This window comes from Eriocheir sinensis, chromosome 19 (assembly GCF_024679095.1).
Source record: "Eriocheir sinensis breed Jianghai 21 chromosome 19, ASM2467909v1, whole genome shotgun sequence".
NCBI classification, from domain to species: domain Eukaryota; kingdom Metazoa; phylum Arthropoda; class Malacostraca; order Decapoda; family Varunidae; genus Eriocheir; species Eriocheir sinensis.
This window is the reverse complement of record NC_066527.1, coordinates 5923-16164: the sequence shown is the minus strand read 5'-3', so window position 1 is coordinate 16164 and position 10242 is coordinate 5923. Positions and strand designations below refer to the sequence as shown.

Sequence of the window (10242 nt, the reverse complement as noted above, 5' to 3'; positions counted from 1 at the left end):
GACCACCCGTCCGCCCGCCTGTTCCCACGTACGCCTGCCCGTCCGCCCATCCGCCCCGCCTCTACCCGCCCGCAAGCGTGCGAGCAGAGGTACGACGAGCGTCAGTGCGGCGGAACGTAGCGTACGGGTTCCGTGCGTTCGTACGTGTGGCCGTACGGTTCAGCGTAGACGCTGCTGCCTGCCTACCTGACCGAGGGTGGGGTGCCCGCCCGACAACCCGACCGCAAGGTGGCCTGCCTACCTATCTGATGGCCCGACTTACAGCCTGACCACCAGATAGCTTGCCTGTCACCTGCTAGCCTGACTGCCAGGTGGCACACCCGCCCGTCGGCCTGATGGACAGACGGCCACGCCCATGCCTTCCTGACACAGTGATTAGCTAAGTCCCCCACCAACACCCCACACAAAAAAAAGACACTCACACAAAAAAAAAAACTCACACACCCTACATAACCTGCACTGTAGTGCTACCCCAAACCTCAGCAGCTCCTCACAGGCACACCGCCACCGCTGCTGGTCGCCTGCAGCATCCACCCAGCGCCGCCAGGGACAACAGCTAAAGAGCTAGGAGGAAGGGGTTATGGGGAAAAACATACATAGAAATGAAATCCTAGCAGGCACACAGCACCACACAGCAACAGGTCAAACACACGGCAGGCCTGCCATCACACACACAAACACACACAGCACACACTAAACCAAATACCGTGGATATACCGTAGTGACGTGATGTGATGTCCTCGCTGCACGCGCCTCCGGACTGCCACACACACACACACGCTAGCTATTGGGTATAAACACACGGGAAAAAGGCATAGAAAAAAAAGACATCCTAAATAAAATAACACACACAAGCACTCAGCGGGGTTTGGGGAGGCAGACGGAGGAGGCCAGTTGGCATGGGAAAGGGGAATCGCCCTGCCCAGGAGATGGATATGGTCTTACACCCTCTCTGGCGTGAAGGTTACCCAACACACCAGGCGGTAAGGCTCGACACAACCCAAATCCCAGGAGGCTCATCCCCCAACCCACTTCCAGCCCACCAACCATTCTACCCCACCCTCCCTTACCCACTAAGTACCCACAGACATACACCAAAAAAAAGACTCCACTCCCATCAGACTCCTTGGAAGAAGGCAGCCTGATCCACCTAATAAAAAAGCCAGGCTCAACCGTACGGAAGAGTCTGGCAAAACGTCGGCGGAGACAACGCGAAAGGCAACGCCTGGCCAAGCAGAGCCCGACCGCCCTGACCCCCGGAAGAGAGGCCAGAGATAGAGTCGGCTTCTCCTACGGAGAAACCGACAAAAAACTTCAGACATCTCAGAGGGAGACCGTCTGAAGGTGGAAGACTCAAACGCAGAACGGAATCACACCCGTTCTGTGAAAGAGCCAACCGTTGTTACACCTAACACCCTAACACCCTAACACCCTACACCAGCTAAACAAACACCCTACACCCTGACGTGCTGCTCCCGCGCTGCGCCGATGCTCTCCACTTACGCGCCTCTGAAAGAACAAGACCGACTTAGACACAACCCAGGAGACTGACGGAGAATTAGACACACTATGAAAATTATACAAGAGCAACAGTATTTAATGATCTCGTTATTTGACCGACTATCATTTCATTACTATTATTGGTATTGTTATATTCATTACTATTATTGGTATTATTATATTCATTACTATTATTGGTATTATCATAATCATTATCATTGCTTACCTGGGCGCCAGAGGATACAGGCAAAGGGTGACACACACGGCCACCTCCATCAACGTGTCTCTCCAGGCGGGGCAACACGCTGGAAGTACAGGGAGACTCAGACATGCGGAGAGGCAGCGGCGGAGACATCCAGACATCTTGGCTCAGACACAGGTGGCTGCTCCATTAACCCAGCAGCAGTGACGGGCCAAGTTTGTGGCTTTACCGTGTAGCAGCGATGGGCCAAGTTTGTGCCATGATATTTAAACCTCCCAAAATAGATGATGCATAATCTGATCACAAATGCTTTGGTATTATGAAATGGTTTGTGTGAGGTTTTTTTTTGGCCTGAATGCATTGAGCCCTAGGACGGAGGTCAGCACCCACTAGGACTCGCTCACGCCCAGACCTGCTTAGAGGAGTGCCATTTAAGGAGTAATTGTGTGAGGGATGATTCCTACCTACACTCAGAATGCTACACTTCCCGACATTGAATTCCATCTGCCACTTCCCCGCCCAATCATATAGTCTGTCAAACTCATCCTGGAGAACGGTAGCGTCCCTGTCTGATTAGATTACACTACCGATCTTGGTATCATCTGTGAACTTGCTGACATCACTACTAATTCCTGTGTCCAAGTCATTGATGTAAATAATAAAAAGCAGAGGACCCAGCACCGACCCCTGAGGGACGCCACTCGTAACACTGCCCCATTCAGATTTTTTACCATTGATTTGCACTCTCTGCTTCCTACCACTGAGCCACGCCCTGATCCAGTTCAAAACTTTCCCATCTACACCGTGAGCCTGTAATTTTAGTAATAGCCGGTGATGAGGACTCGTCAATGCTTTGCTTTACTGAAATCTAGATACAATATGTCATAGTTTTCATCTCGGTCAACCGCCTCGATTACTTTAGTGTAGAAGGAGAACAGGTCAGTAAGGCAAGACCTATCCTTTGTGAACCTATGCTGTGAAACATTAATTAAATTAGGCTTTTCTAGATGGTCCAGAATGCTCCCGGCTATAATTTGTGGCTTTACCGTGTAGCAGCGACGGGCCAAATTTATGGCTTTACCGTGTAGCAGCGACGTAAATTTTGTGGCTTGTGGTTTACCGTAGCAGCGACGGGCCAAATTTGTGGCTTTACCGTAGCAGCGACGGGCCAAATTTGTGGCTTTACCGTAGCAGACGGCCAAATTTGTGGCTTTACTGTGAAGCAGCTTTGTGGTTTTACCTTGTAGCAGCAACGGCCAAATTTGTGGTTTTACCGAAGCTGTTAACGGCCAAATTTGTGCCATGATTTAAACTCCCCAAATTAGATGATACCTAAACTGATCACAAATGCTTTGATATATATATTATGAAATGGTTTGTGTGAGGGTGATTTTTCTCATTTTTCTCGCTTGGAGGGACCATTAAGAAACATGACCCACGCTGCTACCAACACCACCACTGGGTTAAGGTCAACAAAATTGTAATGCCAAAATTTAATTAAGTATGGGAAAGATAGAAATTAGGGAGGATAAGTAGTTTTAAGTATTTTTAAGAATGTATAAATTCCATCTCTGTCTCTTCCATACTTAATTGAATTTTTCTTAAACTAAAAATGGTCAAATCATCACCGATCTCCTCTATTATGCATATATAATCATTTTTGCAATTCCTAACATTATATATCCATTTAAATAATTTTTCACACATATATATAAATACTACTCTTACATATACCCAATACTGTCCAACCCCTTATGCAAGAGTTAACCAGCATCTTCACTCTTTCATCCCTATACTGTCCAAACCCTTATGCAAGAGTCAACCAGCATCTCCACTCTTTCATCCCTATACTGTCCAAACCCATTATGCAAGAGTTAACCAGCATCTTCATTCTTTCATCCCTGTGCTGTCCAAACCCATTATGCAAGAGTCAACCAGCATCTCCACTCTTTCATCCCTATACTGTCCAAACCCATTATGCAAGAGTTAACCAGCATCTCCACTCTTTCATCCCTATACTGTCCAAACCCCTTATGCAAGAGTTAACCAGCATCTTCATTCTTTCATCCCTATACTGTCCAACCCCTTATGCAAGAGTTAACCAGCATCTTCACTCTTTCATCCCTGTGCTGTCCAAACCCATTATGCAAGAGTCAACCAGCATTTCCACTCTTTCATCCCTATACTGTCCAAACCCATTATGCAAGAGTTAACCAGCATCTCCACTCTTTCATCCCTATACTGTCCAAACCCCTTATGCAAGAGTTAACCAGCATCTTCATTCTTTCATCCCTGTGCTGTCCAACCCCTTATGCAAGAGTTAACCAGCATCTTCATTCTTTCATCCCAATACTGTCCAAACCCATTATGCAAGAGTTAACCAGCATCTTCATTCTTTCATCTCTATACTGTCCAAACCCATTATGCAAGAGTTAACCAGCATCTTCATTCTTTCATCCCTGTGCTGTCCAAACCCATTATGCAAGAGTCAACCAGCATCTCCACTCTTTCATCCCTATACTGTCCAAACCCATTATGCAAGAGTCAACCAGTATCTTCACTCTTTCATCCCTATACTGTCCAAACCCCTTATGCAAAAGTTAACCAGCATCTTCATTCTTTCATCCCTGTGCTGTCCAAACCCATTATGCAAGAGTCAACCAGCATCTCCACTCTTTCATCCCTATACTGTCCAAACCCATTATGCAAGAGTTAACCAGCATCTTCATTCTTTCATCCATGTGCTGTCCAAACCCATTATGCAAGAGTCAACCAGCATCTCCACTCTTTCATCCCTATACTGTCCAAACCCATTATGCAAGAGTCAACCAGTATCTTCACTCTTTCATCCCTATACTGTCCAAACCCATTATGCAAGAGTTAACCAACATCTTCATTCTTTCATCCCTGTACTGTCCAAACCCATTATGCAAGAGTCAACCAGCATCTCCACTCTTTCATCCCTATACTGTCCAAACCCCTTATGCAAGAGTTAACCAGCATCTTCATTCTTTCATCCCTGTGCTGTCCAAACCCATTATGCAAGAGTCAACCAGCATCTCCACTCTTTCATCCCTATACTGTCCAAACCCATTATGCAAGAGTTAACCAGCATCTCCACTCTTTCATCCCTGTGCTGTCCAAACCCATTATGCAAGAGTCAACCAGCATCTCCACTCTTTCATCCCTATACTGTCCAAACCCATTATGCAAGAGTCAACCAGCATCTTCACTCTTTCATCCCTATACTGTCCAAACCCATTATGCAAGAGTTAACCAACATCTTCATTCTTTCATCCCTATACTGTCCAAACCCATTATGCAAGAGTTAACCAGCATCTTCATTCTTTCATTCCTATACTGTCCAACCCCTTATGCAAGAGTTAACCAGCATCTTCATTCTTTCATCCCTATACTGTCCAACCCCTTATGCAAGAGTTAACCAGCATCTCCACTCTTTCATCCCTGTGCTGTCCAAACCCCTTATGCAAGAGTTAACCAACACCTTCATTCTTTCATCCCTGTACTGTCCAAACCCATTATGCAAGAGTCAACCAGCATCTTCATTCTTTCATCCCTGTGCTGTCCAAACCCATTATGCAAGAGTTAACCAGCATCTTCACTCTTTCATCCCTATACTGTCCAAACCCCTTATGCAAGAGTTAACCAGCATCTTCATTCTTTCATCCCTATACTGTCCAAACCTATTATGCAAGAGTTAACCAACATCTTCATTCTTTCATCCCTTACACTGGTAAACTCTGGGGCACCCTTCCTGTGTCTATATCTCCTCCTGCCTTCGACTTGTATTCTCTCACGAGGAATGACGTATCGAGACGCCTCTCCTCCCAAAATTGACCTCTCTTTCAGCCGCTCATAACTTTTGTCTCTGAAGGAGTAGCGATTAACCCAAGAACATCGGCAGACCCTTTTCTGGGCTTTCACGAGTCATGGCTGTGGTATGGTGGACCCTAAAAAGGGCTCGCCATAAAACCCCTGATTCAAGCTAATTGTAGGCGGTTGTGGCATAGAGGAACCCACCATGCATGCCCTGGGTCATTGTGGTGGGTGAGTGATCTTGAGGTGGGCTTTTTTGTCATGGGTGGTGCTGTAAGGTCATGGCAGACTGAATTAGCTATCCATACAGTAATCACTCGTCAAATTCTTTAAAGTAGACAACAAGCGACTCTCGGCTAGATGCCGCGCGTCACAAGACTGTTTATTTTGTGACAAACACCACACAAACAGAATGGAGTTTGAGTGAAAGAAATACTCTTAATGGCTTTATGGTTATGAGAGTACCAGGTGCTCTGATGTACGTTCCATGCTGTTTTCTTAGTCTCAAAATGCAGTGTAATTTTGCCATTTCCCGGCTTTACCATTGCCGACGCCCACGGGTTAAGCCCTTCCCTGCGGAGGATCTATATAGAGACGTTTGGAAATTGGGACTTTTTGTCAGTGCGTCTGTGTATAGACGTTTGCTCTCATTTGCCCTCATTAGATAGTATCATGGCGCCACTATAAACACTCGCCTGCGCCAGAACGGGCTGGGCCGACCCCCCAAAAAAAATAGAAGATTCCTTACTACTGACAAAATGAACAAAAATTATTATTAGGCATCTCAAACCCCTGGACACTTGCCGACATTGCCTCTCAAGGACAGTCACCCTTGTGCCTTGTTGGATATGTGTAATGCCTGACGAGCTTCTTTTCTAAATCCTTCCTATTTCTCAACACGTCCTCTGCGTGTATCGAAATAACACGAGAAATTAAGCAAGATCAGGGTATTCGCCGGCTGCCTGGGATTGAACCCGCGACCAGCGTGACGGGAGAGCCACTCCTTACCGAGTCGGCCAAAGAGGTGCCCCCCTGGCTAAGTGGGTTATGGGAGGCTCGTTCATCAGGCCGTCGCCGCACTACATATGCAACGCACATCAGCTGACACTGGAAATTTTTGCATTTTTTCCTAGTTTCTTTTATTATTATAGTCTATCATGTCAAGGAGTAAGAGACCTCTTGAGCCGGAGGAAATGACTCCTTTGGTAGCTGAGGATATAGATGCTGATTTTTTGAATGATTTTGATGATCCTGACTCCTGTACCATCAGTGGTTACACTCTAAACCTTCATTTGAATGTATCAATATACATATGACCAGTCTAACTTAACCCTTTCATTGCTAAACGCTTGCAGTGGGCGTTAGGCATGTTTGCTGGTGTTGCTAAATACTCACTGCGACCTCCTGCCGCACTAAAATCTCCTGTGTATGAGTGTCACAGGATTGACAAGTGAGTGTTTTCTACTAAACTTGGTGGAAAATCATGTCAGCCCTGCTGCCGGGAAGGGGTTAACGGGCTTTTTCTAAACCTATTTTCTTGTTTGCCCTAGAGTGGTTTCTTTAGCTGTAAAAAACAATATCCATTATCCACACAACTATGTCAAAATGCTTACCGGTCTCCCCAGCTGAAGAGGTCACGGACAGAGGAGGTCATGTGCGCCTCCCCAAGCCCATGTCCCCCGGCGTCCATCTCCCGGAACACTGCCACACAAACAAACGCTAGCTATGGGTATAAAAAAAGATTACGTGCAAAAAGTTCACACACAAAAAAATACATCCTAACAAAATAATAGTGCGAAGGCATAACGCCAACGCACACACACACACAATCATACGACAGGCCTGCCATTCACACACAGACGCACACACAAGAGAACCCACTTAACCAAACCGTTGGTGTCGTCGCGATGAGTCCTCTGCATGGTCCGTCCGCGGCATCCTGCAAAAACAGAGAGGCATATTAGAAAAGGGAACATTAAGGGCCGCTTCCACAGTCCATCATGGTCTTTGTAACACTCCCGAACCAAGCTATAGAATCCCATACTGTTCAAAATGGCGCGGTCTTCGATGACACACTAAATACAAAGAGCTTTTCCTGTATTGTGTTGTCAAATTTGTGAACTTGAATATAAACACCATCTCAGCTCACTCGTCTCTCAATCTCATCAACCTTCCCCTCCCTTTCCTTCGTACCATCCTGTATAGTCTCGTCAAATTTGTGAACTTGATTATAAACAGGATCTCCTCTCTCAATCTCATCTCCCTTCTCCTCCCTTTCCTTCGTACCATAAACACACAAGACCTTTCCTGTATAGTCTCGTCAAACTTGTGAACTTGAATATAAACACCATCTCAGCTCACTCATCTCCCAATCTCATCTCCCTTCACCTCCCTTTCCTTCGTATCACGACAATATAAGACCTTTCCTGTATAGTCTCGTCAAATTTGTGAACTTGAATATAAACACCATCTAAGCTCACTCATCTCTCAATCTCATCTCCCTTCACCTCCCTTTCCTTCGTAGCATAAACACACAAGACCTTTCCTGTATAGTCTCGTCAAATTTGTGAACTTGATTATAAACAGGATCTCCTCTCTCAATCTCATCTCCCTTCTCCTCCCTTTCCTTCGTATCATGACAATACAAGACCTTTCCTGTATAGTCTCGTCAAACTTGTGAACTTGAATATAAACTCCAGACACCGTACAAGGAAATTTCGAAGGCTCTGGTATTGGTTTTGGAGCTTACTAACCCACCATGAGGAACTGTGAAACTGGGCCTTAGACACGGATGCAGAATTATAGCCATGCAAAAGGCAAATTACTTATATATAGTACATGAAACTGGCCATCACGGGGAGTTAACTTATGGCAAAATATATTACTAACCCCGGAAATTAAGTGAGACTGAAAATTTAAGGAAGCATTATGTGAGAGAGCACCGTGCAGGGCTTAGTAACAAGGATTTCGGTTAATTTACATTCACGTACGGATTGAGATATCGGCAAGGCTTGAAGCTGCCGATATCTTTACATGGAAGAAGCGCCTGGCTGAGACCGACCATTATACAGGGACAAAGCAAACTAGGACTGACAATTATACAGTGACAAAACAAACTAGGACTGACAATTATACAGTGACAAAACTTGCTAGGATTGACAATTATACAGTGACAAAACAAACTAGCAAGCAGAGCCGGACACCACAAACACACTGGAAGGAACCTTGAGCAAAAGATAACTTAGACATTAATTAAAAGGAAGGAAGGGATCAAGATAGACAGAGGAGGAGGAGGAGTGAAAGGAGAAAAAGGAGAAGGAGATGAAGGAAGAATAGAGGAGGAAAGAATGGAGGAAAGTCGGGGAAGGGGAATGGAAAAGGGAAGGAGGGAAAGTGAAAAAGAAATAAAGGAGAATAGAAGGAATTGGATTATGAGCAGGAGGAGGAGGAGGAGGAGGAGAGAGAATGGACGATAGGGAAATGAGATGCAAGATTTGACCACCAGAAAGAATTATAAACGTTAATTAAGCAAAAGATGACTTATTTATTAAAAGGAAGGAAGGGATGAAGATAGACAGAGAGGAGGAGGAGGAGGAGGAGGAGAGAGTAAATTTAAGACTAAAAACAATCACTTGATATCATTTAGTATTCCATAATGTTGCCGAGCTCTGCAAACTAGTCACTCCCAATGATTAGACAGCTAACCAGTGATAGCCTATCCTCACTAACACACTGAGGACATATGTTGACCTAAATTGACCTATCTATCTTGGTGTGACTCTCCGTGATGTCTCCCCTGCTTGACCCGGCATCTCCGCGGTCCCACACGAGTCCGGCCTCCGTCACGGCAGCTCTGGGAAGACAAAACATATCTGACAGAAAACATACTGCATGACACACGAGGCTGGTCCATATACATACTGCATGACACACGAGGCTGGTCCATATACATACTGCATGACATTCTCTCCAGTGACTCTCTCTATCATCTCTTTTTCTCTCCATCTCTCCCCGTGTCTCTCTCTCCTGTTACCTACATCTTGCTAAGCCAACACATCCATCACCATTAACCCAACACCCCCATCACCATTAAGCCAACACCCCCATCACCATTAAGCCAACACATCCATCACCATTAAGCCAACACATCCATCACCATTAAGCCAACACATCCATCACCATTAAGCCAACACCCCCATCACCATTAAGCCAACACATCCATCACCATTAAGCCAACACCCCCATCACCATTAAGCCAACACATCCATCACCATTAAGTCAATACCCCCATCACCATTAAGCCAACACCCCCATCACCATTAACCCAACACATCCATCACCATTAACCCAACACATCCATCACCAAAAATCCAACATCCTTCACCATTAAGCAAACACCTCCATCACCATTAACACATCACATCCATCACCATTAAGCCAACACATCCATCACCATTAAGCCAACACATCCATCACCATTAAGCCAACACATCCATCACCATTAACCCAACACATCCATCACCATTAAGCCAACACCCCCATCACCATTAACCCAACACCCCCATCACCATTAACCCAACACCCCCATCACCATTAACCCAACACATCCATCACCATTAAGCCAACACATCCATCACCATTAAGCCAACACATCCATCACCATTAAGCCAACACATCCATCACCATTAAGCCAACACATCCAT

General features: G+C 45.5%; 1 long non-coding RNA gene across 3 annotated transcripts; it reads right to left on the bottom strand.

The window, feature by feature from the left end:
- Nucleotides 1-1328: 1328 nt before the first annotated feature.
- LOC127000472 (uncharacterized) lies at nucleotides 1329-9817 on the bottom strand. 3 transcript variants are annotated; one of them, XR_007754063.1, is made up of 4 exons: nucleotides 9290-9817; nucleotides 7153-7478; nucleotides 1727-1805; nucleotides 1329-1509 (listed from the first exon to the last, which is right to left on the bottom strand). It is a non-coding gene; the product is annotated as an uncharacterized LOC127000472 (long non-coding RNA). The 3 variants fall into 3 exon arrangements; XR_007754062.1 differs by having other exon boundaries at nucleotides 9300-9817; XR_007754061.1 differs by lacking the exon at nucleotides 9290-9817 and having other exon boundaries at nucleotides 7153-7692.
- Nucleotides 9818-10242: the final 425 nt, after the last annotated feature.